At 38.8% G+C, this 25,053-nt stretch overlaps 1 protein-coding gene across 3 annotated transcripts in view; it reads left to right on the plus strand.

Annotated features, from left to right (window-relative positions):
• Nucleotides 1-1,912: 1,912 nt before the first annotated feature.
• Nucleotides 1,913-25,053, plus strand: part of GRB10 (growth factor receptor bound protein 10) — a 264,030-nt gene continuing 240,889 nt past the window's right edge. Inside the window, exons 1-2 of one of the 3 annotated variants that reach the window (XM_051984172.1) lie at nt 1,913-2,523; nt 11,636-11,730. The gene's annotated coding sequence lies outside the window, so the exon portion shown is untranslated. Of the gene's footprint in view, nt 2,524-10,552; nt 11,731-25,053 lie in introns of those variants that run through there. The other 2 variants (XM_051984179.1, XM_051984166.1) reach the window with 2 other exon arrangements.

Here is a 25,053-nt window from a genome sequence, read left to right on the forward strand (position 1 = left end):
TTTCAGTGTATCTTTGAAGAGGTAAGACAGAGGACTCTGCCATGGCAGAAAATTTGCAGAAGAGTCACTAGTGAGAGAAATACCCAGAAAAGGTCAGCTCTTTGCCCTCCTGTCTTTTCACAGACACTACAATATAATCTATTTCATTACCCAAATGTTCCCAGTAAACTGAATTTTGACTCCACCATAAAAAGCTCTTAAGTTAACTGGAAATGGAAGGTCAGGCAGAGATCTCAACTTAGACCTAGGTGTCAGGAATTTTCCTAACTGGAGGTTCAGAACAACTTCTACTTAACTCAGAACTTTGTCTTAAAAAAGAAAAATCTAAAACAAACTTTATAAAGTGAAAGAGGATGGAACCTAGTGGACTTTAGAGTCCTAGATTTTAAATGAGCTAATTATTGTAATAAGCTAGTTTAAAATTGTAAATACAAACATCTCATTTTACAGATAATTTAATAAGTTTTCATGGGGTAAATACTCTAGTCATTGGGCTACAAAGACAAACAAAATGAGACCTCTCTTTTTACAGATAATTCAGTAAGTTATTGTGGGGTAACTGCTCTGCTAATGGGGCTACAAAGACAAAAAAATGAAATCTTTCTTTTTACAGATAATTCAGTAAGTTTTCACCAGACAACTGCTCTGGTGATGGGACTACAGAGACAAAAAATAAGTCCCCACCCCTAAAGTAATTTATGTTCAGCTGGAAAGGGAGACTTAGAATGAAAATGGTGGTAACAGTGTAAAGCTTCTTAAAATGTAGGTTGTGTAACTGAATGTGAGGGTAATTTATTAGTAGTAAATGTTGGATTTGTGTGCTTATTTTGTACATCTATATATCCAGGATCAGGGAAAAAGTTCTCAGAGGAAAAGGGGTCTCAAGAAAAAAAAGTTGAAAAAGCCCTGGCAGAGTGAACTTAGAGGAGAAGTAGATTTGAACTCAGACCAAGTTTAGATTTGTGGCATAGGCCCTTTTGGCAAACTGGTGACATCCCTTCTCAATATTTTTAAAATTCATAATTGAAGGAAATGTCACATTTTGGTAGGGATTAATGAAAATAAAGGTCCATCCTAGTTCATGGAGCTCCTGAAATCTATCAACCCTTGAGCTCCAGATTTCCTTCTGTCTTTTTTAAAGCTGTATCCATATGATCCTAAAAGAACAGTGCAGCTTTTTCTCACACCAGACATCACCCCACACTTTGGGTGCAGTTTAACTAGTGCTCCTAGTTCCCCACTCTGGTACAGTTTGAGTTAAATAGCTTTTATAGACTCAGCTGAGATCCTAACCAGTGTACATTATCTTGCTTTTATGGGAAGACAATTCCAATTAACCGATTTTACAAAGTTTTGGAAAACAAAGTTAACTGGGACGAGCCATATTTTCCCTCTGTGCTCACAAGCTCCAGCCCTACCTTTCAAGCAAGGGAAATGCTTCTCTCTCCGAATTTGGGTTCTTGGGAGAAAAGAGATGGTAGAAAAGTCTGGTTATTTTTTAACTTTTCAACACACAAGTCTCTTTCCGTGCCTGAGCTGTTACTCTTGCACAGTCTAGAAAGGGCTAGCTACCTAGACATGAAAAAAGTACCCAAACAAAAAGCCACCGGTGGAGAGGTGAAAAGGACCAGACTTCCCCTCTGCCTTTTGGTCTCTCCGAATCCCCATCCAGACAGATCCCTGGGGCTCCAGACAACAGCGGTGGCTGCAGGGGGCCCACTGTGCTGGTCATTGCAGCAGCGGCGGCGGCGGCGGTGGCAGCGGCGGCAGCGGCGGCAGCAGCAGCAGCAGCAAGCAGCGGCAGCAGCAGCCGGAGGAGGTGGCGGAGAAGGAGTTGGAAGAGGAGGAGGGGAAGGAGGGACAGGGAGGAGGGGGCGGAGGAGAGGAAGGCGGGGCCGGCTGGGTTTAAAGCCCATTAAAGGGGATGGGGGAAGTGAGGGAGCCCGGGAAGGGGGTGATGGATCTTGGGCAGGATAGTCAGCTGAGCTTCTCACAGTGAGAGCCCCAGAGCCGATCTTCGGAGGTGGAGAATCGCAGGCGGTGGCTGTGGCGGTGGCGGTAGCAGCAGCGGCGGCGGCGGCGGCGGCGGCAGCCGCCCTATCCCTAGGAACTCTAGCAGCGGGAGGAGGAGAGAAAGAGAAAGAGGGAGAAAGAGAGAGAGCAGAAAGGGGGAGACTCGACCGGCGGCAGCGGCGATTGTGAAGGCGAAGCCACAAGAAGTTTTCTTGAAAATCCTTTTGCGGCCGACTACGTGCACTGGCGTGCGAGTCTTCTGTGGACCGACTGGGCAACTACGGGAGTACCCAGTCCTGTCTTCCCGCTCCGAAAGTGCCAGCCTCGCCCCCTCCCCCCCTTTTCCCCCTCTTTCTCCTGCCTGGAACCGGTGCAGCTCGCCTCCCGACTCTCGAGCGAAAGCTTCGGCTAAGGGACTCCCGAAGCCAGCTGTGAGCGGGGAGGGGGTCCAGGAGCGGCCCCGAGAAGGAAGAGGAAGGAGGCAGCAGCATATAGCACCACCAGCAGCAGGTAGGCATGCATGCATGCATGTAGGCATGCACGCCCTGAGAGCGAGCAGGAGTTCCTAGCGGCTCCCGGCCCATCGGGGTAGATCCGCCTTCCTCTAACTCATCCTGATCACCTAGCTTGCAGAAGTTGTTTTGTTTTTGTTTTTGTTTTGGGGGGGAGAGCGGGGGTGATGAAGAAGGAGGTTGACTACCCGGAGAAGCGATTGCCAAGTGCCCCGGGGGACCCCTGGGACCCGCCGGTCCATTTCCCTTGCTGGGTTGGGGTGCTGACGTTGTGTGTGTAGAGGGGCGAATGCGGGAAAAGTTGTTTTCTGTGCCCCTTTCCGTCCCAATCTGGCCCCTAGCCTGGCCCGGTCCGGAGGCTGGCAGAAACCTCACGGGGAAGGCGGCCGCCCTCTGCGCCTCGCGTTTGTCCGAGGAGCCGGCGCGGGGGGCGGGGAGAGGGGCGCAGAGCCACCCCCCTTCCACATCCCCCAGCCAAACAGTGGGCCGGGGGTGCTGATGGAGCTGGGGGCTGCCTCCCGAGCCCGGGTGACACGCGGTTTAGGTGCCGGTTGCGCTTCGGACCCCCCCGGGGGCCAACCTTGAGGCTAACTTGGTCCTCAGCCCCGCTTGGCGGGGCCGGACCGGGCTGCGAGTCGGCCGGAGCATGGCCCGCTCAGCGCCCGCTAGCCTCCCGGCCGAGTTTCCCTAGCGCGTTGTTCACTACTCCTCTCTTGACCCCTTGGGGGAAGTGTTGAGCCTGCTCGCATTCTTCCACTGGCTTGTCAGAATTGAGGCACCCCTATTTTCTCCCCAGAAGAGGGGGGAAAGGAAGAAAAAATCGGATGGGGGCATCCGGGCGGTTAAGATTTGCCGGGGCTGGGAGGCGCTAGGAGCTCTGGAGAAAGGAAGCTTGAGGGCGGGTGCCTCTGGGGTGTAATTGGCCTCTTCCCTCCCTTTCTGTTCGCCTCCCGAGAACTGGGATTCCGGTCCTGGGTGGGGGGGTAGGGGGGTGGGGGAGAGAGAAACGGGGCTCATCCCTGCATCTGTATTTATTGTCTTGGCCGCTGTCTATTTCGTACCGCGTGCTTGTGTGTATTACATATCTGTCTATATGCAGGCGTGGGGGGGAGGAGGTAGGGGGAAGGGAAGGAGGTGACATTCTTGCATCTGTATTTGTTTTCCTGACCGCTGTGCGTGTGTATTACACACGTGTGTGTATGCGCGGGGGGAGGAGATGGACTTTGTGTGTGTGTGTGTATGTGTGTTTGTGTGTTAGTATTTAATTGAGTTCTTGGAAGGAAGCTCAAAAAGTTGAGAACCCTCTCACTCCCCGCCTTCTCCTTCCCCATCCCCCTCCATCTTCCCCGGACAGCTTTTCAAGAAGTTTAATTGGACTTAAGAGCCGGAGCAGGTAAAATACGAAGATGTGGCTCGATTACTCTTTTAACTGCCAACTGTGGGGGCAGGATTAGAGTGTGACTGTTTTCGGGAAGGAAATTTCTGATGCAATTCACTGCCTTCGATAATTGCGTCTCCAAACCCCCTGCTTCTCTCTCCCAGTTAGGTCTGCTGACGGCTGCTGGAGCTCGCCGGCAAGTATGCAAATCGCAACTAGATTTTGAGAGGGAGGAGATCGGCTGACCAAACTTTTTTTTTTTTTTAAACTTAAACTTGGAGGAGCCACAAGTGACTTTTCCACCTTCAAGACATGTTAGAAATTCGAATGAAGGCCGAAGTTTAGCAATAAATAATGAGTACTTCTTCCTTCAACGTATTTTTTTCCTACAACGTATTTTTAAAGTCTTATTTTTATTACAAACTCTGTTCCAAACGTTATGTAAGAGGTGCCAAACAATCCATACCCCCCCCCCCCCCCCGAAGAAACTCCAACTCTGGCAAGAAGTATGCTTGCAAATAAACGTGCATTCTAAGTCCCATTTTTCTTTATTGCTGGTTTAAAACTGCTTGAAACTTCGGAACTGAAAATGCTGATTCAGCAGTTGGGAACTCTATGTCTGCAGTGGTACCATTTAAAATGTTTTGATTTGTTGTACTAGGAACATATGTTGTTAGTATGGCAACAAAACTTTGAGCCTGACATTGCCATGTAAGGGATTTTTTTCACTCTTCATTTGAGTAAAATCACTGCTCACCTTTCAAATGAGAAAAATATCTGGTAAGAAGTAGTGGAAATTGTGGCCAGTGAAAATGGTTTTTAAAAATCTTTTTGAAAAGGAAGTCTCCTTTTTAAAAAAAGTTATTAAAGTAAGACTAAAAATATTTAAATCTTACCAGTAGTGATTCTAGAAGGCTACTTTTTTCTCTGTTCAAAAAAAAAAAAAATTAAACTGGGGGCTTATTGGACTTGATGTCCCAGTTGTATTTTGAGTACTTGAAAGAGAATGGTAACCAGGCTAATCCCAGGATTAAAGGGGGGTGAATTATAAGGACAGGTTGAGGGGGGAGGAGAAAAAAAAGCCCCCAGCAAACTAAACATAGGAAGATGAGTGATACTGAATAGGGAAATCAAAATCTTTCTGAAACACCAAATTACAGGGAGTCAGGATGTAGTGAGGTATGATGATATAATTAAATCATTTGGAAATTGAAAGGAGGCAACACGATTTTTTTAAAAAAATGAAGACTTCTTACTGATGCTCAAGCAGGCCCCTGAATATTTACAACCTTATAGAAACCATATCCTGACTTGAACAAAGAAGTCTATTGTACTTTTTCCTTCTTGTTAGACCTGTAAAATTCTTAGTTTGCATAACTGATAAAGTGTATTTGCTGATTTCAAAGTTGGCGTAATTAAAGAACAACCCACTTCCTGTATATTCTGTCCAACTCTAGCTGCAGGGGAAAAAAAGAGAGTGTTTGGGAGAATGCATTTTAGTTTATTTTGGAGGTTGTTTAAGTTACCAGTTTGCTAGGAACCTTCCATCTGTTTGTGGAAAACTTGGGCTCTATTATGTGCCCCTTTAGAATGAAGTTTGCATACTTGCATCCCCGACTGGGGAACTCACATGTTCACTGAATAATCCAGATAGATCTATTTTGTAGCCTGTTAGAGCAACATGCAATCTCATCTTCTTATGAGAAGTAAATATTTGCATTATTCCTTCAAGTAATCAGCATTAAGTTCAGATGTTTATTTAAATCAACTTCCTTGAGTGTATGCTGATGTTACATTTTTTTATTTCTTGCAACTTCACGAATGGCCTTCCCCATTTCAGAGTAGCATGTAAGAAAGTCAGATGGTAAATACCATTTCTTTCTTATAACTGGAGCTAAAAAATTAGACTCCGAGAGGCTTAATGGACAAAGGAGCTATGCAGTGAGACCCTTTTGACAAGATTTTTGCATAATTTATTGGCTGGTGGTGCAATATTTAACACTTGGTACTTTGAGCCTAACCCTGCATTTTAATAGGCTTATACCAGAACTGAGTGAACTGCTCTTGATTCACTGAAGCATTTACTTATTTGTCTTTAAGTTGAAAGCTTTGGTTAGTATCCAGTCTGGTTTAAATCTAATAGCTGATTTTACTTGGGCAACATTTTTGAACTAAACACATAAAATAACTCAAATCATTGGATTTTCCTCAGCTTTATTTTTTGAGCACATTACGTATTTCAGTCACTGTGACATACTGGATAGGACTGTCGTTAAACCTACTGGTGGGAAGGAATGGGAACCAAACATCCCCTCCCTTATTATTAAGTGAAGTCATAAGAATGGCTGATTTAAAAATGCTACTTTCTGTGTCTCTGTGTCTCTGTCTTTGTCTCTCCCCCGCCCTCCACTCCATCTCTCTCTCTCTACTTGTCCTCTTTCTTTTCTTATCTGTCTCTCTGTGTCTCCCTCTTTGTATTTAGTCACAAATTGAAAAAGGGAAGTATATAGTTTATGAGGACTTTTCCTTATATGTTGTACCATAGAAGGCTGCTTCCTCCTTTTTTCTTTGCTTCCTTGGAATGTATTAAGAGTTTAAACTTTATATGCCCCTATTAATCAGTTCACTGCTGTTCATGAGAGGGAGGAAAATTGAGATGGAAACTCTCTCCTTGTCCCCAAATGGCAATCTTGAGCCCCTCTGGTTTAAGGAAAATTGTATTAGTGTTTTGAAACAGAAGAAGACAGACTACCCCAATTTTAAAACTTTACGTTTGTATAGGGAGAGAGAAAATGGACCATAAATAAAATCTAGACATCTTCCTTTTATAGGAACACCTTTTGAGATGGAAACTTTGACTTCTTAACCTGTAAGATAGAGCTGAAATTATTTATTTTGTTATTGGGCCTCTTTGATACCAAAGAGAGTCACCTAGATCATTTAAAATTTAACAAATGCAAGCCTCCTTTATTTTTTCTCTGTTGGAAGGTAAGGGAGTGACTTGACCCAGGTGAAGTGTGGGGGGAAAAAATCCCTTATATGCTTGTTGTCAGACCCAGACTCTTGCTATTCTAACAACATAATATGCTAGAAACCATTTGTAATAAGATTCATTTCTTGTATAGAAATGACTTGTCTAATACAATAGAGTGAAATATCCTCTGGAACACAATTATACACAGTAATAGCCCTTGGGGTGTATCTGTTAATCCATTATCACACCTCACACCAACATTATGAGTGTAAGGGTATTTCTATCAGAAGTTATTCTAGGCACCTTTCATTGTCATGATGGCCCTCAGGGTGAAAGTAGGGATGTAGACAACTGGCTGGAACATGAATGTGCAGTACTTACAATTAGCCTGTGAACATAAATACAACATAGATTAAGAAAAGGCTGTAGTTTATTATTTGAAGAATTTTATCTTTTGATGTAATCAAGGACCCTACTTAGTTACCTGAGTCTTCTGGATGTAGCATTGACTGAAAGAAAAGGCAAACAGTATATTAAAAAAAAAATTGAACAAAACCCATTTCTTATGCAAGAGTATATCCAGTTTAATCGACTGTGAAAAGTCCATTTTAAACTATGTGCAATTTTTTCATTCACCAAAAAAAACTCAACAAAAACTATGTTACTTTTAAAATCTCAGTTTCTAATGGAATAGTGTTTTTACCAAGTACACAACTTTTTGTGTTAGCCTTAAGTTTTGGTGTTGCCTTAGGAGTAAACTACTGTCCCATAATCTTACCAATGAGGTGTAACTGTCTCACCTCCCAGTCTCATCTTTCTGGTCATCATAGATGTGTTTGACTTAGTTCATTGTTTCTCATGCCTTCTTTTCCTGTAACAGGAAACATTTCTAGCTAAAGTATGGACAGAAATTGAAACCATAGACCCTATAACTAAAAGGGCTGGCAGAAATCATGTATTTCGGTTCCTTCATTTAATTCATGAGGAACTCCTAGTCCAGGGACATTGGATGATTTGGCTAGTGGCTGACAAGCTGGTGTTCAATCCCCTGTACTAAACTAAACACCCTCCACAACCAACATAGCAATACTTTAGAGAATCCTCGAGGGATAGGATGCTTTTTGTTTTAGCTGTATGGTGATATCTTTTTTTTTTTTTTTCATAATTCAGTCAATGAGTCTGTGGATTTATAATGCTCCTTAAGATTTGATCAGTTGAAATTAACTGGAAGGCTCTTTGTCAGCTTTACTATATATGAGTCTGTGGATTTATAATGCTCCTTAAGATTTGATCAGTTGAAATTAACTGGAAGGCTCTTTGTCAGCTTTACTATATACAGTAATCTCATCAGAGTATATCTAGTATATATTAGTTTATCTAATCTGAATGGTTGGACAAAAATACAAGAGTAATCTTTATGTTTGAGTGATGATTATACCATATTACTCCATTCTTTGAGGCCATCTGTGTTTTTTGGGAAGATTAGAAACTCTGTCCTTTTCCTGTTTTCTCCATATATAGGTTGTAGTTTCTGATTTGTTCCGATGCCACAGAAAAAATGTCTCATTGCCTTGAATTTTCTTTCTCTTGTGACTTTTAAACTGTAAATGAATATCTACATGTACTTTCTCCACCACCCCCCTTTTAATTTTCACTTTTAAGAACACTTCTTTGGATGTATGAAATATAAATTCTGGTATATTTGGCTCAGATCCAGGAAGATCTTGTTTTTAAATGTTACTTCTCAACATTTAGTGTCAGTGTGATCTTGGGTATGTCACTTAAAATCTCAGTGCTCCCAGTCAGCTTCTCCTAGTGGAAGAAAAGGGAGTTCTTTATCTGGGAGTTGCTTACAACAGTAAAATTAAGGGACCTGGGTTCCTCTCTTGATAGTTGTTAAAACATTTGTTGCATTGTTTTATAGAGAGAGCCTATGTTATATTTCTGTTTTTTAGATTTTAAAATGTGGAGATTTGGAATTGCATCCATTGGTTGTCTCTTTAATATGGACTAATTGTGTGAGTGATCTAAGCACTAGAGATTTTAAAATCTTGCTTTTATTCTCCTAAAAGTTAAACCAGTGTTTCCCTCCCTTTCAAGTTCCATCTTTTAAAATTTTTTTTAATATATTAAGTATCCTTAGATGGAGCTGTGATCTCCATCAGTGTAGATCCCAACCTCTCCATGGCATAAAATATGTAAGTTAATAATAGCTAGCACTCTGAGGTTTGCCAGGTACTTTATACCCGTGTTGACCCTCACAACAAACCTATAGAGGAGGTACTCTTATTATCCCCTATTTTACAAGTGGGGAAGCTGAGACTGAAAGCCATTAAATAACTTTCGTCCACAATGATATAGTATTTGACCTCAGGAAATAAAAATAGTGATTAAAGGTAGTGGAGAGAACACTGAGTTTGGAATTAGGAAGGTATGACTTCAGATTCGACCTTAGATGCTTATTAGCAGTGTGATCCTTGGCAAATCATTTAATCTCTGTTTTCCTTAATCTATGGTAAACACCTCCAGTTTCTTTGCCAAGAAAACTCCCATGGACAGTAATGGTGTGCTAATGGTACACAGGGTCATGAAGAGTTGGGAATGACTGAACAGCATCAATAATAATTAATAATAAATAGCTAACACTTAATGAATATTTGCTTTGTATCAGACACCATGCTAAGCAATTTACAATTATTTCATTTGATCCCCATTTTACAGCTGGGGAAACTGAGGCAGACAGCAGTTAAGTGACTTGCCCAGAGTCACACAATTAGGAAGGATCCAAGGCAGTATTCAAACATTGGTCTTCTTGACTCCAGGCCTGGCACTTTCCCTATTGTGTATCCCCAGTTTCAGTATTTTTTTCCTCCTGTTTTGCCACCTAGCTGCTTTTGAAACAATGAATCATTCCATGTGGAAAAAGAGTTGAGTGGCTTCTAGTTAAAATCTTGTTTCAGATGTCTGCATTTTTTCTTTTATCTTTTCATGCTTCTTTTTAGATTAGAGGGCAATGTCTAGATTTAGAACCTTGGTTTCTACCCAGAGATTTGGATTTTTTGTAGTTCCCTTGGTGCTATTCTTTTATGCTTCTAATTGGTAAGAGTTGATAATCAAGATGAAATTGTAATAATACTATGCCATCTTGATTAACAAATCCCAGTAGACAGAGCTACTTTTTTAACCAGGTTAGCCTGGGAGGGGGTAGAAGAGAAGCTGTGGAGAAGGAAATTACTGAGGAGGAGAAAGCAACTGGAGCAATAGAGGTGTGGTCTCTGGGACTTCTTGCAGGTGGGCCAAGACTTGGGCTGGACTGATGGACAGGGTCAGATTCTCATAAGCAATCTAGGACCTTTTGTAAATGGCCAGTTTTCACAGCTGTAAATCGAGGGGTTTGAACTATGTAAATCTCATGATCTATCATGATGGCCGTTATTGTGTGTCATTTGTAGTACCATTATTGAATATCATTTTGCAAGAAATGCACTGTTTAAAACAAAAAATGGAATCCTGTCAGGAAAGTGTTTTTCCTCTTTATTGACATTTTGATAAGTAAAGGCACTTACTTTTGTCTTAACCAACTGATTTATCATGTTCTCTCATGACTTGGAAGAGCTTTAGGTACCTTTTGGTGAAACTGCCTTTATGGGACTGGGGCAACAAGTGTCATTCAAGCTAAATTCTTGGGTTGAAATCAGGAACATGTGAATCTCTGTGCCCAACAGACAAGTAGCTTTGAGGTATCTATATGAAAAATGGGTCCTAGGCAATCTATTGGGATTGACAGAAACAGGTTCATGTGTCACTTGTTTCAAAAGTTCTTTTGACAGACACTATTGTTACTGTTACCTCTCTTTAAGAGCCAATTGGAATGTCAAGGATTTATGTGGTTATTGCAGCTATTAATTTTTGAGAAAACTGAGAAAAAAGTTAATATGGAAGATCTGGGAGAAACTAAGGAGATGGATGAGTGAGAATGAGGGAAAACATCTTTCTTGGGAGAATGTAACTTTTTTTGATGTAGAAACATAAAGATAAATTTTGGAAGGGTGAAATGGGGAGAAAATGTTAAGGGTCATGGTTTGAGAAAAGTAGAAGAAATGCTTTTCATCACTTTTAGAATTATTTTTCTCCTTGAAATTATTGTAACTTTTATCTTTGGAAGAGACTTGATTTGTTATCTCAACTCCAGTGAAATCAATATAGTTTGAGACTATTTTCAGAAGTCAGCCGCTGTTTTATAGATTTGAAGTAAATGGCTAGGAGTGTTTTCACAGCTAAAATCCTATAAATAATTATCTATGTATTATTATTGATTTTACTGTTAGTGAATTATATATTCGGTAACTTTAATATTTAATCTTGGGAAATGTAGATATTTAATATATGCAGAAATGAGTACCTACTATGATAAAGGCCATTTCTCCAGTTTATTAACTAAATAATATATGATGGGGTCTCTGAGCTTAGTTGATTAATTGAAGTTGAAATTTTATTAATTTAAAAACATCTAACCAAGTTTTTGCATTATTTTAGAACTAAGGATGATGAGATGAAATATCGGAATGAGTCAAGTAACTAGGTTGAGTAGTCACTCGCTGCTGTACTAGTGCCTGTGGTTGTTCCTGCTCATAACTTGTTAAATTAGATTCTCTCCTCTTCCCAGTTTTTTCTTGATTTGGAAAGCTACTGGATTGGAATGAAAATTTGGGCCTTGCAATAACATTTTAATCATCATTCACTTTTCTGTTCCTTCAGAACCGAGCCATTTTCCTTGAGATCCTTGACCACTCAAGTCCAAATCTGAATCCAAGGGGGTTTGCTGAGAACTGACTGGCCCTCTTGACTACAAGGTATTGGAAGCCATTCAGATTCTTCATAGATCCAGACAGTAAATGCTTCTTTTTGTTTATGTTAGCTGTAGGACTGTATTGTGTAACCATTTAAAGCTCTTTATTTGTTTAATATTATGTAATGACTATAACTTTACCCAGATAAACCAGTGATTAGGTCTCTGATAAGTATTATACTTTATCTGATTGGTGGGTATTGTTGGGAGAAAAGGAGGTTAGGGCAGGGAAGTAAAAATCCTGCCCTGGCATAGGCGCTAGGGGAGAAAAATCCTGTATGGCAAGATAATCATTAAACTGTTCTGTGCCAAAATGTTATGCGCCTTGAAACATTCATCTTCAGTTTTATCAGGGCTTATTTTAAAGAAGGTAATGTGATAGTTAACATAGAAAATTAGGACTACAGTCTGCAGACTTGGGTTCAAAATCTGGCTCTATCTTTGGTTAGTTGTATAAATATGGGCAAGTTACTTCCCTTCTGTGCTACAAATTCCTGAGCTGTGAAATTAAAAAAAAAAAAAAAAAAAAAAAAAAAAGGCATTGTGCTTAGATGACTTTTCAAGGCTTCTTCCAGCTTTAAATACAGGGTTTTGCAAAATTCTTAGGAAAAGTTTAAACTTTTATAGCTTGATCTGGACTAGAGTTTTTGGAACACCCACTCTATAGGTTTTCTTGTTTGCTCTCAGTCCTAGTAAAGAAAAGAAATTAGTTGAAAATATTTTAAATAATTTTTAAAGCTTAATGGAAACATTTAAAACATATTAAAAATTAAAATGATAATTATGCATGTTATAATGGGTCTGATTTCCATATCCTTTTAGTGGGTACAAAATGGAGACAACAAATCAGACTAATCACTAATTTTGAGATTGGCTTTAGGAATTTCTAGTTCGATTTCTTTTTGAGAGAGCTTAACACATTTTTTTTGTATACAAACACTAAGGACATCTTTGCTTTCACCCTTCAGAAAAACAAATAATCAAATCACCTGTTTTACAAGTTTATTGTTCCTTTGATCAACTGCCATTTGTCTAGTCAATTGCAGGAATTCCTGCCAGCATTTTGATACAGACTTGTCTGAGACAGCCAGACACACAGGTAGCTATTGTCTGGGAAAACAGTCATCTGCATTACTAGGCACCATCTTAGGAGAGCCAGAATGAATTAAAGGCTTTGTGTGCATTTTTTTTTTTTCTTAAACTACTGAAATATAGTGAAATGATGAAGGCAATTTTGTACATAATGGAGGCAGAAAAAAAAAAAGAAAGAAAAGAAAAAACAACAATCTGAGGTTAAGCTTGGAGAGGCAGCTAAGAGTATGTACAATGAATGAATCTTCCCTCTTGAATCTGCAGTCCCAGTAATTTAGAATCCCAGAAGGTTGGCATTAATTCTCATCCCTTTCACCTGTGGGCTCACTCATTCCCCTCACCTGCAGTGTCTTGTACATTTGCTTGAGCAGGTCTTCTGGTTCCTATTGTTTTCTTATGAATAAATAGTGTGTTTGGTGCAAGGAGAGAAGAGAAAAAGTGGATTGTGGAAAGAACAAGGTATTTGAAGTAGACGATTTGGGTTCAAATTATGACTATGTTTAATCTTATTACTGGCTTTCATCAGACCTGAACATTCTATTTTATAAACAGGAGGCTAAGGGGCCAAAGAAACATTCCTAATTTATAAGAATAAGAAAATAACAGGTTATTTAACACCTCTGAGATACTGGGCAAGCCAGTTCATTTGACTTTTTAAAATCTTGGGTTTTCTCTGTCACAAAATGAAGAAGTTTGTATAGTTAGAATGACAAGAAGCTTGGCTCTCAATAAGAGTTAAGAAAATAGACCTCCTCCACTTCTTTGCAGAGATAAAATATAGCATATGTTGTTGGACAAATATTTGGTTGGTTTTGTTAAGTTGCTTTCCTTGCCCCCATTCCCATTTTCTAATTTTCCTAGTTGTTACAAAAAATAACTTATGTGGTAGAGGAAGGGGGGAGAAATATATTTGAATATAAACGTTATATAAAAACAAAATATATCAATAAGAAATTTAAAGGAATTTGGTTATATATGATGTCCCATGTTCTTTTCCAGTTGGATATCCTGTATTTTCTTGAGTCCTCCCCCCACCCCTTTCTTCTTTGACAGCTTTCCATGCAGCCCCACCCACTACTTGTTCTTTTGCCAGGTTTCTCAAGCTGTACCATTGTTGTAAATATTTGACTATTTTCCTCTTTGTTAGAAAAAGTGGCAAATAGTTAACCCTGTATTTGTTTTCTTTCTTTGTTTCTTTGTTTCTCTCTCTCTTTCTTTGTTTCTTTCTCCCTCCCTCCTTTCCTTCCTTCCTTCTTTCCTTCCTTCCTTCTTTCCTTCTTTCCTTTCTTCCTCCCTCTCTCCCTCCCTTCCTTTCTTCCTTCCTTCCTTCTTCCCTTCCTCTCTCCCTCCCTCTCTTCCTTCCTTCCTCCCTTCCTCTCTCCCTCTCTCCTTCCTTCCTTGCTGCCTGCCTTCCTGCCTGCCTTCCTTCCTTCCTTCCTTCCTTTCTTCCTTCCTTCCTTCCTTCCTTCTTTCCTTCTTTCCTCCCTCCTTCCCTCCCTCTCTCCTTCCTTCCCTCTCTCCTTCCTTTCCTTTCTTCCTCCCTACCTCCCTCCCTTCCTTTAAAACAAAGAATAACCATTAGACTAGTTTTTCAGCCCTGGAGAAATAGCTGAAAAGAAGGAGAAGGTGACATACTATCACTTGGAAGAAGTCTTGGTAATATTTACTAAACCTTCTGGGAATACAGATTTGGTTCTTATAAATCAGGGATGTTTCTTTGGCCCCTTAGCCTCCTGTTTATAAAATAGAATGTTCAGGATCCCACCTGAACATTCTGTTGAAAGCCACTAATAAGATTAAACATATTCAGATGAAGTAAATGAGTTGGCTACTTTTCAAATGAATTAATTCATTTGGACACATATTGATAAGGCAAATAGAGAAGCTTATGTGATATAGAATGGGAAGATCTTGACATGGGAAACTTGATTTCTATTCTTGGTCAGTTACCAATTAATCCTGCAATTTGAAGAAAGCCACTTAATGTAACCCTTCTGGGCCTTAGCTTCTCCATATGTAAAATGAGGAGTTGTACAAAATGATGGGCAAGGTCTCTTCCTTCTAAGATCCAGCAATTCAAATATACTGTATTCCAAAAATCTTAGAGTAGTTTTAATATTTAATAACTTCAGGAATATAAATGCTATAAATTTGTAAAAACTTTAGGAAATTTAATCTTTAAATTCCTTTAATGTTTAGTTTTGTATATTTTAAATAAATACATTTTTAATTTTAATTAGACAAGTGAGTTCCCGTCTCATGCATTTGGTGGGCCACAATAACTAGGTGATTCTCTGTGACCATTGGATTTGTTAAAGAAGATGCTCTTACTTGGCCATCTTAGTCGTGATCCATCTTTAGTAGATTTTCTTGGGGCATCATGAAATCACTGTTATATCTGTACCAAATCCTCATCTAAAGAATGATGATTAAAGCTAGGATTACAAATCAAGTCCTTTCATTCCCTGAGCAGCAGCTGATGAAAGTTTTTATAAAGTTAGAAAAGTCAATAAATACACTACTATTTTAAACATTAAATAATGAATCTTTCTTTTTAAAATATTTATAGTATTTATTATTAATGTTAAATGACCAAGACTTTTGGATGTCCTATATATCTGAGACTTTAATAGGTTTAGAATGGTGTTTATCAACTATCATTCATATATGTGACAGGAAGGTTGATATAAGGATGTTTTTGTTAATCACAGGAGTTGGAGTTGAAAGACCTGAATCCAAGCTCTGTTTTTTTTTATTATTATTTCCTTGACTCATTGGAAAGTTACTTTACCTCTGAATTTCTAATTCCTCATAAAAGTGAGAATAATAATAATACAACAAGTATTATCTGTTATATGAGGTAGTTGTGAGGCAAAGTTTTTAAAAATTAATTATTTAATTTTTAAAAACATACATTGCTTTATGAATCATATTGGGAGAAGAAAATCACCATGGGAGAGATTAAAAAAAAAAAAAAAAGAAGTGAACATGGCATATATTGACTTACATTCAGTCTTCTTAGTTTTTTTTTTTTTTTTTTCTGGATGCAGATGACATTGTGCATCCAAAGTCTATTGGGATTGCTTTGCATCACTGAACTACTGAGAAGAACCAAGCCTTTCATAGTTGATCATCACACATTCTTTTACGGTGTACAATGTTTTCCTGGTTCTACTTGTTTCGTTCACTATCAGTTCATGTAAATCTTTCCAGATCTTTCTAAAATCAGCTTGTTCATCAGTTTTTATAGAACAGTAATATTCCATTACCTTCATGTACCACAATTTGTTTATTTCCCATTGATGGGCATTTACTCATTTTCCAATTCTTTGCTGCCACAAAAAGAGCTACTACAAACATTTTTGCACATGTGGGTCCTTTTCTCTCCTTTATGTTTTCCTTGAGATATAGGAAATGAACTTAATAGGCTGAGAAATTCTCTGGAAAAATGAGCTACTGTTAATTCTAATAATGATGGGTCAAAGAGTGCCAGTAAGTCCTGGATTTCAGTCCTTTTTCTGACATAGTGCTTTGTGATCCTCTAGGGCCCAGAGGTCCTCAGACTTTTTAAATAGGGGGCCAGTTCACTGTCCCTCAGACTGTTGGAGGGCCGGACTATAGTAAAAACAAAAATTTTGTTTTGTGGGCCTTTAAATAAAGAAACTTCATAGCCCTGGGTGAGGGGAATAAACATCCTCAGCTGCTGCATCTGGCCCGCAGGCCTTAGTTTGAGGATCCCTGCCTAGGCTCTTGACAGTCTCCCTCAGGTTGTAAATTGCAGGACAGCAATAAAGAGAATTTCTTTACCAAGTCTTCCTCCATATCAAAGAAATCACCCATTTGCTACAAAGCAAATCCCAAACAGATGAGGAAGAAGAGGGTGTTGTAGGAAGAAAATAATAAAACATCACAACAGTCCTTTCTGGTCTATGAATTTTGGATGTCCTTGAAAGAATTTCTTTGGTTGGCTGCTGGATCATTTTCTCTTCACGTGGTTCTCTGGTCTCTTTGCTGGAGGAGAGCTCACCATAATTTATTACAATTGATTTGTTTCACAAATCTTTTTTGGGGGGTTCCCAAGAGCATACAGTTAAGCTATAGTATTTTAATTGGGTACCAAATCACTTGGCTCCTTTGCTTAGATTGTTATGGGAACAAAAAAATCCTGGGTGGGATTCTTGGGGAGGTAAATTAGATTGATTCATTGCCATGGTTGTATACAATACTAATACTACATTTTTAGAGATCCAAAAGACCTTAAAGATTACTTTAGAAGAACTTAATTTTGCAGATGAGGAAACGGGTCTTGAAACCATGTAGAAGAGCTGAGATTCTCTCGGCCTGATCATGTTTCTCCTCAGGCCCATCCACTTGGTAAACTTCACTGAGGATCATGAAATACAAAGTTCTCTGTTGAGCAGTCAAAGCTTTTCTCCAGTTAGCCCCTTCTTACCATTGCAGCATTCAAACATGTTCCCACCTCTGGTTTCTTCTGATTCATCCAGACTAGCCTTCTTATTGCTTCTTGTACATACCCCTTCTTGGAGCTGTGTTTGCACTGATCTATGTATTATTCTGTGCTTGCAATGGTCTCCTTCCTCCCCTTTGCCTTTGCTCTTGGTAGCCAAGAGTCAACTAAAATACCACCTTCTGAATGAGACCTTTTCTAGTCTTCTCACCTGCCAGAATCCCTTGCCTTATTCTATATGTATCTCTATATGTATCTCATTGTGTAACTATTTACATACATGTTGCCTCCCCCATTAGAATGCTCATTGAGAGTGAGCTGGACTTTGCCTTTCTTTGAATCCCCAGGATTGAGCATGGTTCCTGATTCATACATACTTGGTTATGCTTATTGATAAATTGGAATGGGGTCTCTGATTCCAAAGTCATTTATGACCAAGCTGCCTCTATTTAATTTGATCTGAACAGGACAGAGAGCAAACAATGTGATACAGTGTTGGGATGTGGAATACAAAGACCTATTTTCTAATCACTTTGGACAAATTTGAAAGTTTCAGATCCTCTTCTGTAAAATGAAGTGGTTGGACTATATGATGACCTCCAAGTTGCTTTCCAGCTCTGAATCTTAAATCCATCATTACCACTAGGGGGAAAAAAAAATCAAAATTAAGCCTTACTTACTGATGGGGGATCACTTAAGGTATTCTTTGTGTGTGGGGAAAAACAGCCTGAAAATTAGGAGGTATTCTTTTTTTTTTTTTTTAATATCAGCTGCTTTTCTACAGAAAAAGTATATATAAAAAAAAAAGAACATTGAGACTAAAGATGAATCTGTTGTTTAGAATTTGAACATTATCAAACTACAAATTAGAACTTACTAAGTTGTCTCACTGGTGGATCTAATTCAGGGAAATTCTGTAATTGTAGAGGAAGAAATTTGCTCATTTAGTGTCCCATAAGAATTTCAGTTGAAGATTGTTACTGTGGAATTAGAACTCTGTGCTCTGAACATTTTTTTCATTTATTTGGGTAATAAGATTTCAGAAAGTGCTTGTATCTGAGAAGGTCTCTTTTTTTCCCCTCTGCTCCTTCATCGATCCTCGGTTAAATAGATTGTTATACAGAAACAAAGGGTAATGTGATAGATTGTTATTTTATGAAATGATAGGTTTCTTCAGTTAGAAGGAAATTACCTAATCTAATTTTTTTTTACTCAATATAGGATTCACAATATAGACTTTCAGAATATTGAATATTAGAATAGGAAGGCCCCTGTAGATAATTATGAATATCTGTTTCCCTTTCCATTTTACAAATGGAGAAACAAATGGAGGTAAATGACTTGGCTAAAGACACACAACTAAGGAATGGTAGATTTCTTGACTTCTGTAGGTGAAAGAATATTGGACTTTTACTGTTCTTAGTCCTTGATATGTCATCTTCCAGCTTTTGCTTAAACACTTCTAGGGATATGCTCATACAAGGCGCTGTATTTCATCTTTGATCAACTATAATTGTAATAAAATTCTTCCTTAAGAATTACATTATATAATAATAAGATATAATAATATTAATATAATGTAAATAAAATAAGTCACAATATAGAATATATTCATTCATACCTGTTTCTTTATTACTCTTACTTTTAGGTCAAAGCAGAGAAAAATTTTGTTCTTCACATGTTCCATTGCAACATTACAGCCCTTCAGATTGTCAAATGGAGCTGTCAGATTTTTTTCTTGCATCTTTTCTTTGGGTTTAAAACATCCAGTTCTGTCAAACTGCCCTTCATTGAAATACTGTTTGGTTTTTAAAGCCGGGCACAAGCTAGCCTCCTTCCTACCTTTTGAGCCTCCTTATACTTTCCAATGCAGCTACATGAATAGTCCTATCTTCTTTGCATTTTTAAACTCTCTGCCCCCTCTCCACCCATGCCTGGAGTGCTCCCCTTCCTCATTCTTACCTCCTGATTTCATGGCTTCCTCCATTCCTCTGATCTAGTCTCACCTTTTGCTGAGGGTATTGCCCAGTCCTCACTGATAGAGCCTTTCCTCTGAGACTACTTCCCCTTCACACCATATACCTCTTGTATAATAATAGTTGTTTGCATGTTGTTTCTCTCTGTTAGGATGTGAATTCCTGCAGGATTAGATAGGGTTTTTGACTTTCTCTGGAACCCTGATACTTAGCACAGTGCTTGCCTGCAGCAAACACTCATTTAATAAAGATTCTTGTTGATTATTTAATATGTGACTTTTTTTTTAACTTTAACATTTAGTATTTCAGGAGTTTTAGGGGAGGTAGACCCTAGTAGAAGGGAGCTATAATATTGGGACTCTAGGGCTGGTGGCCAGTGGGTCTATTTATACTACATAGTGTCATAAATTAATGTCAAGTGAGACACAAGTAGGTAAGATTCTGGAGAAGGCTTGATGGCCTTGGGGAGGAAATACCCCTCTCCATCCTCATTCACTATATGCTAATTATAGCTCTACAACAAGCATAATAAGTCGAGCAAGAGATGTACAAAGACATGCATAATGGTGGACCTTGCCTTAATCTTACTTAGAAGACTTTGATGATGTTTCCTAGGGGGATCCTGGCATTTGAAATAACTTTTTTACTTACTCTCCTGACCTCCTTGGGGGAGGGAAGAGGGTGAAAGATCTGTATTCAGAAGATGTACATTCAAATCCTGGTCCTATGTGATCATTTTTGCTTCTTCTTTTTAATCTCTAAAAAAAAGAGGGTTGGATTAGAGCATCCCTAGTATTCTTTTCAGTTCTAAACCTATGACCCTGTTTTTTTACCCAATTTTCCTGTTGGGTTTGTTAGTAGAGTCAGTTGTTGACACTATACATTTGAGTTCTTCGTACACATACCTCCTCCTCTGCCTTTGCACAGGCTGCCCTCCATTCTTGGAATAGATCCTTCCTTCTTCATTTTAGCATCTTTGGGTGGCTAATTCCTGTGAAATCTTACCTCGAGGAGCATCTCCTCAATGAAGACTCTCCTGACGTCCCCTCAGTTTCTTGTGCTTCCTCCCTTCATCCTCCCTAGCCCTTTCTGGAATTCCCACTTTGGGGCTCATGATGTTTGGACTGGTGAGTGCTTCTTTCACAGGGCTCATTAGCCCACCGCACCCATGTTCATCTTTCATATCTACCATTATCACTGACACTGAAAAACATTTTGTCATTTATTCTCCTATGATACCATTTGCCCTCTCTGTGACTTTCCAAATCAAAACACTTCCTTGGCTACCACTGTTTCTCTCTTTAAGGTAAAATCCTAGAGAGCAGGAATTACTTTTCTAATTTGTATACCTATCACTTAGCACTGTTTTCCAAAAGTTCATTTATATCTAAATGTGACCTATCTCCCCATCCTCTTCCAATGCCCTTCTTTAAAACAAGCCTTGTTTCACTTTTTATGTCTTAATACCTAGAACAGTTCCTGGCACTGCTTAATAAATGATTTTTGATTGTGATTTATTGGTTTCTTTTCAGGTGCTTTGTGATTAGAATGATCATAGAATGAAAAGTTTTAGAGTTAAGAAGATCAGTTAGTACCATCTTTTTTTTTTTTTTTTTAAATTTAAAACAGATGAGGAAGTTGTAGTTCCCATGTCACAGAATTTTAAGGTCCCTAGATGGGTGTAGAACATGGGTCTTAGGACTTTTTCTAGCATCTCCTCCAGTTTCCCTTGGCTTAGATACTTTCTTGGATCAGCAAAACTTGAAGAATAGCAGGCTTACACATCCAGGTATAAACACAGGAATTCCTTATAAACACAGGAATGCTTACTTATGGATGCTTCTCCCAGTGTAGGGGGGTGATTTACATATCTCTCTCTTTACATCCATTAGCATTATGAAGAACCCTGTCTGATCCTCAGTGATACTTAGAACCAGAGAGATAGAGATAGAGATAGAGAGAGAGAGAGAGAGAGAGAGGAAGAAAAGAGGAGGGAGACACAGAGAGAGAGACAGATAGATGGATTGACAGAGAGATGGAGAGAGAGAAAGGGGAAAAAAGGGTGGGAGAGAGACATAGAGAGATAGAGAAGGAGAGAGGAAGGAAAGAGGGTGAGAGAGAGAAAGATAGAGAGATAGAGAAGGAGAGAAGAAGGAAAGAGGGTGAGAGAGAGAAAGATAGAGAGATAGAGGGAAAGAGGAAGGAAAAAGGGAGAGAGACACAGACAGACACAGAGAGACCGAGACAGGGAGAGGGGAAAGAAGGGAATAGAGAGAGGCAGAGGGAGAGAGAAAGGGAAGTGAGGGAGAAACAGAGGGAGAAAGGAAGAAAAGAGGGGAAGAGAGGGAAAGAGGAAGGGGAGGGGGAGAGAGAGAAAAAAAGGGAGAAAGGGAGGGAGGGAGGAAGAGGGGGATTGAGAGAGAGAGAGAGAGAGAGAGAGAGAGAGAGAGAGAGAGTGTGTGTGTGTGTGTGTGTGTGTGTGTGTGTGTGTTTGTGGATCAATATCAAGCTGGGCAGGTTCCCTCAGGTCTTCTGTAAAAGGGACCAGATTTCATCTTCATTTTCCAAGATTCTTCCTACCCCAAATTAGTGGTTTAAGTGAAAACTAGTTTTGCAGTTGACTTGCTACATTTCACTTTCTGTCAGTTAACTGCTGTCTTATTGAGGGGGGTTGGGTGAGAGGGGGAAGAAGGATATCCAGGATTTGGTAATTTGAGTTCTAGTTTCAGAAATTGTCACCTTCTGATGGTGGGGAGGGGAGAGATGGGGCTGGGCTTGTTAGGAGTGCCTGCCTGAATCCTCTGGATTTATTTAATCAGGTATGGCAGAATGTGTGAAAACAAACTTTTGTAAGGGTGATCTTTTCTTTTCTTTTCTTTTTTTATCTTTAAAATGACTTGAAAAAGGAAGTTGGCAAAGTTGTTAGAATGAATGTCATTCAACTCTCCCTTCCTCCCCCCCAATGGAAACTAATAATTATCCTTGGGTGTTGGAATGATTTTTGTTTTGGCCTGTAAAATTGATTGACCAAATATGGCATACTTACTCTTCCATTCCTTCCCCTTTTCTGTTTGTCTTCATAACACTTACCCATTTCTGTATTTCAAAATAAAACAAGAAAGATTTATCCCCATATAATTCTGTTATTTCTCCTACCCACCCACATATTTATCCATCCTCTTAGGATTCTCCAAGCACAATCTACTTTTTTTTTTCTTTTCTTTTTTTTTTTTTTTTGGACAAGGCAGCTCAAGGAATAAATTAAAAGAGTAAGAAGGTTTAATTTGCCACCAATTTTATTTATACTTCTGGGAAAAAGTCAAGGATCAATTATTATTCCTGGGCATTGAAGCTGATGGTGACTTAGCTGTTGTTTAAAAAAAAAAAGTCAGTTGATTCATATACTCTTGAAGCAAGATGGGAAAACACTTTCTTCATTTTGAGTGCTTTAGAGAAAACATTAGTAAAACTTGATGAGAGCTCTAGTAATCTGGAACCAGGGACAGGGAGTATCTGTTCTGCCACATCCTAGTGTGTTGTGAAAAGAGAGCTGGACTTTCCCTTTGGATAGTGATGAACACTTCTGAGCTGTGTGAAGTTCTTTAACAATCAGTGTGAGGATTAAATGGGTTTTTTTATATGTGAAGGCAGCTGGGGTGGTCAAAAGAACTCTGAGTTTTGAGTTCTGATCCCAGATCAACTTCTTTTTATCTATGATATCAAGTGGTATTTTCGACAGCTGTAATTTGAATGGAACTGGGCTACATAAATCCCTAAGATCTGACCTCCCCCTTTCAGCTCTAAATTACCAAACCCAATTAGGTGGCTAGAGTACTGGTTCGGGAGTTCGGGATTCAAGAGGACAATTCAAATCCAGCTTTAGACACTTACTAGCTGTGTGACTCTGGGCAAGTTACTTAATCTATTTACTCATCCATCAAATGAACTGGAGAAGGAAATGGCAGACCACTCCAGTAACTTGGCCAAGAAAACCCCAAATGGGATCAGGAAGAGTTGGACTCCATTGGAAAACACCAAAAGATTGTAGCCAGAGATATTTTTTTCCTCTAATGCTTGACATATCTAGAATTATTTATCTGATAACCTCCTTTATACATCATGCAATCAAGAAGTAAGCAAGAAAAAGACCTTTGAGCTTTTTTTTTCTCCTCAAGCTTATGCACCTAAGCATATGGAAGAATTCTCTGTGAAAAATTTACTTTCATTCACTAAATAGAATTAGGACAAGATTGGTTCTCCAATTTTTTTTTTTGAATTTACAGCTGAAAAAGGCTAGATGGCCCCATTAGAAGAGGGACAGAAGTATTTAGAGAGAGGCATAGATGTAGCTAAAGAAGCCACAAAAAAATAGACCTTAGAATTAATAAATGCAGACTAGGACCATTTTAGGATTAAAGAAGAATTATTTTCTAAGTGTCAGATCCTGTGTTAATCACAGGGATACAAATAAAAGCAAGCAGGCCACAATTTTGGTCTCATATAGTTTATATTCTAAAAGCAAAAGAAAATGGTTATTAGGGTGGTGACCAGGAATAAGGGGGTTTATCAGTTGACAGTCCCTGATCTCATATAATTTATATTCTAAAAGGGAAAAACAATGCTTACTGGAATGGTGGCCAAGAAAAAAGAGGTCTTTTGGAAAAGGAAATGAGAGTGGTGATGGGGGTCAATGAGAATCATAGGCAATTTATATACAAATCTCTATTAGGAATAGTGTTGTTTGATTACTGTCTTAAGAACTAGAATTGAGGAGCCCAAAACTTTGTAAACCTTAGTGTACCTTGAGGACACAGCATTTGTACTTTAGAATTAATATTAATGATTATGTCCCTGAATTTGATCCAGAAAAGAATAACTTATGTTCAACATAATTGAGTTTAAAAAGCAGATCTATATGTAATATCTTTCAGGTAGATTTTTCATCAAAATTGAAAAATAATTTTAAATATAAAAAAAGAATTAAAAGTAATTCTTAATTTAAAAATAATTCTTGATATAGAATACTTTCACATATAGAATCTCATTGGTATGGAATTATTCCCTTATAAAATAAATAAATTAATTAAATTGTGTGTGTTCCCTTTATTCCCATATAAAGCTGGATAAATGGACAAACACTAATTTAGAGTCCTGGCTTTGATAACTACAACCTGTATAAGCCTGAACAAGTCATAAGCTACCTAGACCTTAGTTCTCTCATCTTTGCAATAAGGGAATTGGATTAGATGGCCCCTGAAGGTTGCTTCTAACCCTAACTCTAGGAAGCTATGGAAAATGAAGCTTTGACTGTGCCAGGATGCTTGACATGTAGGTAGCTAATGCATACTTGTTGAATTGATAAAATTGATTCGATGGGGCTATTTTTATTTTTTTATATCCTTCTCCTTTATAAATATGGTTACTTGGCATATTCTGGAGAAGCCAAATACTATATAATTGTAAACTGCATAACAGAGTCTGGGTATTGTAAGATATAATTGAATGAAAGCTTATATAGTGCATAATTATTAAAAAAAAAAAGACATTTGTTTTATGGTACTTTGTGCAGTAAAATACCTGTAGCTATAGTGGAGAGATCCCTATATTTTGTTTTCACTTAAAATAGAGAAGCTAAGCCCTCACATGCAGAAGGCTATGGTTTCTATTATCCTCTGTGAGTGAAGAAAATGAGATGTTGGTCCAAATAACAAAGAACGTGGAAGTGTGATGGGCAGTGATTTGTTTTGCTCCTGAGCTTTTGGAAATCACTTTGCTCCTGTGAAAGGAGTAG

Source organism: Antechinus flavipes, chromosome 1, assembly GCF_016432865.1.
Source record: "Antechinus flavipes isolate AdamAnt ecotype Samford, QLD, Australia chromosome 1, AdamAnt_v2, whole genome shotgun sequence".
Lineage (NCBI taxonomy): Eukaryota > Metazoa > Chordata > Mammalia > Dasyuromorphia > Dasyuridae > Antechinus > Antechinus flavipes.